The sequence below is a fragment of the Bidens hawaiensis genome, unplaced genomic scaffold (assembly GCF_021521415.1).
Source record: "Bidens hawaiensis isolate Kalapana, Puna unplaced genomic scaffold, B.hawaiensis_p1.1 tig00034712_1, whole genome shotgun sequence".
Classification (NCBI taxonomy): domain Eukaryota; kingdom Viridiplantae; phylum Streptophyta; class Magnoliopsida; order Asterales; family Asteraceae; genus Bidens; species Bidens hawaiensis.
This window is the reverse complement of record NW_027496031.1, coordinates 141,099-145,424: the sequence shown is the minus strand read 5'-3', so window position 1 is coordinate 145,424 and position 4,326 is coordinate 141,099. Positions and strand designations below refer to the sequence as shown.

Genomic DNA, 4,326 nt, shown 5'->3' with positions numbered 1-4,326 from the left:
GTTGTGGATAACTTCGCTTAACCTTATATCTTCGCTGAAACCCTACTTCCAGCGACGGCAACTTCGCCTGAAGAACGACAACTTCGCCTGACGAACAGCAAAAATATTCAGATCTGTTTTCGACGATTTGGCAGTTTCCGGTTGGTGTGACGGCTTGAATATGACTGTATAAGGTGAGTATAACACAATATCAACGAAAACGCGTCCCGCGAATAGGTCAAACGAGACGTTTTCTACACCCGCGTGAAATCCCGAACCACACAATCGAGCCTTGGCTCTGATACCAATTGTAGGTTCCTGAACGGATCGTACACGAGATATCCCGATACACTCAGGTGCGGAATCCCTGCGTATATCGTTACGGGTATAGAAACACAAAACACAAACACACGAAACCGAAACACGTTATATTAATAACTCGAACACACGTGATGTAAATATCACAGTTACAGACTCTCGACTTCACGTCACTTGACTCACGTAACACTCGAACAACCTAAAACGATCAATCTTAAACATAAGCCGTAGCTTATATTTATATACACGACAACTTCGCCTCAGGCGAAGTTGTCTATAACTTCGCTCGTTTAACAAGTTCGCCTAAGCGAACTTGTTGACAACTTCGCTTGTTCAACAAGTTCGCCTAAGCGAACTTGTTGACAACTTCGCTCATACATAAACATAAACATAATCATAAACATAATTACATTACAGACTCGATTACAAACGCTAGACTATGAACTACTGACATATATGTACCAACATAAAGATTAAATAAAATTATACATATGTGTATAATACAACGTTTTTTTTAAATTTTTTTTATTTTTTTAATGAAACCGGAATGAAATATAAGAATTTTGTTTTTTTTTACTTTTTTAAAATTTTTGTTATTTTTTGTTTTATGATTTTTTTAAATATTTTTTTCAAATGTGTTTTTAGTGGTCCAAAATGGTTCTCAAAGTTCTCAATTTGCAAAGAGTTCTCTTAGGATCCTTACCCTATATATATAATTACTAATATATAAAACATAAGTCTTAAAACATAAATTAGTCTTTCAAAACATACATCACAATCCAACAATAAAAAAACATACATCACAATTTTAGTCTTAAAACACAAATATCTTAAAAGTCTTAAACCAACATCCATGTCTAAAACAAAACATAGCCGAAAGCTTCATCCAATGTGTTTAGAGCGCATCAAAATCATCATTGTCATTGTCCTCTTCCACAATATTTTCCACAATATCATCCAAATCAATCACTTCATTCAAAGCTTCGTCTACAATTTAAAAAATTGACAAAACAAACCAAAATTGGTTATATGTACATCATTGAAGATTTGTTTCTTAAAAGTTAAAAATAGTAAAACAACTAACCTTCATCATGTGTTTGTGAGGTAGACGCTCCATTGTTACTTGGTGGCTCTTCTTCTAGCATACTTTCCAACTCATCATAATCAAGTTCACCTTCCGCCTCTTCATCAATTATCCAAAAGTCGGTTTTATCAATGCTTTCGTAATCAACCGGGTCGTAGATCCTTTTTTTCACATTAACCCTAATGAATTGATATGTTAAGTAAAAAAATAATGTATGCAATATACATATATATATATATATATATATATATATATATAACAAATTTTTGGTTTATATCATACCTATCTTGTAGACTCAAGTTGTAATGAACATATACAAGATCATGAAGCCTTTGATGCTCCGAACGGTTCCTCCTTTTGGTGTGGATTCTTTCAAAAACACTCCAATTACGCTCACATCCCGATGAAGATGCAGTTTGACTTAAAATTCTTATCGCAAATTCTCGTAACGCCGGGACATCTCCACCATACAATCTCCACCACTCATCTAATATTAAAAATTAGCATAATATTAAAATTGATGATATTAAAATGATTGCTAAGTAAAAAAAAAAAACTTACCTGGTGGATTTTTCTTCACGCCGGGCAAAGCCGAGGGTCGACCAAATTGACCCTGTCGATCATGGAATTCGCGTAACTGTGACGTAAGCTTCACGGGATCTAAATGCGTCTTTTGCTCAATCATATCAAGCACACTTGTAAATGCATAATTCTTTTCAGTAGCATTTTCAGAATCATATTGAAATATTGGATTTAACCAATAAGCAGCAGCATGAAGACTCCTACGCAACATCCTATCCCAACGAGAATCAAGTATTTTAGTATACACTTCACAATGTTTTTTTTCATGCGAAACAACTCTTCAATCCCTTTCTTTGCACGGGTCATACCTTCAAACACGTAACCTAACGAAGGATGTTCATCAGAGTCACAAATGCGTAACAGCTTCAAGATGGGTGCCATCACCTTCACCGATATTAAACAATTATTCCAAAAACGTTCAGTTAAGATAGTTAGCTTCACCTCCTTAGCTTTTGGTAATTTCGATGCTTTCTTGAAATCATTAGAAGTAACCATAGCTTGAAAATCTTCTTTATGGTCGTGCAAGCTTTTTAATGCAATGAATGTAGTACCGAACCGAGTGGCACCGGGATGAATGATTTCTGTCCAATCTGGTCTTTTCCTCAACCAATTCAAAGGCCACTTATGGTTATATATAAAAACAGTAATCCTAGACGCAAGCTGAACCAATTCATCCATAGAAGGTATCTCTGATATATCTTTTAAAATCAAGTTGATACAATGGGCTGCACATGGTGACCAAGTGAGCAAAGGATATTTCTCACACAACAATCTTCCTATAGCCTTGTAATTAGCAGCATTATCAGTGACCAGTGGACAATATTCCTATAACCAACCAATTCAACAATATCCGCAAACAAATTGCACAAATTTTCAGCATTGGTCTCAATATCTGACGCATCAACAGATCTAACAAATGAAATCCCTCTTGGGCAATAGACCAAGAAATTTATAAAAGGTCTTTGTCTACTATCGCGCCATCCATCACTCATAATAGTGCAACCAGTTTCTGACCACATCCTTCTTTGGCCTTCAATTATGAGTGTCACGCTTGCTTTAGCATCTTTTAATAAAGTCACATGCAATGCATGATAAGAGGGCCCCGTATAACCATGCCCCATTGAAGCTACTTTTCTCATTGCAATCAGGAAGTAAGGAGAATTAGCCACATTCATTGGTATACAAGCATGATAAAACCACATAGCAACAACTAAATCTGTATCATGCACTCTCTCTTTACTATTCCATATTGATTTGATTGAAGGTTGACAAGCATTGTAGTTACTTTCCAATGGCCGACTATTTGATGTGGAAGACACTTTCCTTTTCACCCGAGCTTGTTGTGGGGTAGTTGTTTGCCCTTCATCTATTTCCACACTAATTCCTTTTGGAGCTTGCACACTTTCATCATAAGCATTTTTCATAATACACCGGACATCAGCGGTGAACCTTTGAACATGAAGTAACTTGTCCCTTTACTCCAGCCAAGTGTTGCTTCAATCTATTAATAGCCCCTCCACGAAATCCTTTACCATAAAACACACACACTTTAAGCTTATGAGTACCCAATCCATCGTCAACTTCAGTAACATATTTCCAAGTGATGTCTGTTTTCATACGATTGCTTGATTGAACACTAGCCTGAGATTGTGGAGTTTCTTCGGATGATGGTATAGAATTCGGGTCCATTTTGACAATAACCTATAAAGAATTGTACAAAATAAATTAACAATCTGTTACAAATTTACACTAACACACAGTTACAAGCTGTTACAAATTTACAAATTAACAATCTGTTACCTATAAATTTAGATAACCTAGACTTTAGTTAATTAGAGAGTATTATTATTTCTAGATATGGAATTAACAATCTGTTACAAATTTACACTAACACACCGAATTGGAAAATTAGTAAATTAACAACATGGAATTAACAATCTGCTACAATCTGTTACAAATTAACAACAACCGAATTGGAAAATTAGTAAATTAAAAAGATTACTTACCAATTAGTGATGGAGTGGCTGTGATGGAGGTGAGGTCGCACTGTCGCAGCCTCGCAGGTGGTGGAGCAACGGTGGTCACGAGCTAGATGGGAGGTGCGGCTGGGATGGAGGAGTTGGATGGGAGGTGCGGCTGGGATGGGAGGAGCTGGATGGATACGGTTTAGGTTATTTTAGACGGATGAGAATCATGAGATAGGGTTTAGTTTATTTTGTTATCAATTTAGCATTAAAAAAAATACAAACTTGCCGGTCCGACCGCCAGGTCCGGTCCAACCGGCGCCCGCGCAGACCGGCCGGGTAAATAGAAAACGGGTTCTACACCCCGACCCAGACCGGTATTGAGGCCGGGTCCCGGTC

The 4,326-nt window shown here is 36.8% G+C and overlaps 1 pseudogene across 1 annotated transcript; it reads right to left on the bottom strand.

The window, feature by feature from the left end:
- Positions 1 to 1,177: 1,177 nt before the first annotated feature.
- Positions 1,178 to 3,637, bottom strand: LOC143586591 (uncharacterized; annotated as a pseudogene). The gene is made up of 3 exons (XR_013144733.1): positions 1,943 to 3,637; positions 1,664 to 1,868; positions 1,178 to 1,560 (listed from the first exon to the last, which is right to left on the bottom strand). The product of XR_013144733.1 is annotated as an uncharacterized LOC143586591 (transcript).
- Between the last annotated feature and the right edge of the window lie 689 nt (positions 3,638 to 4,326).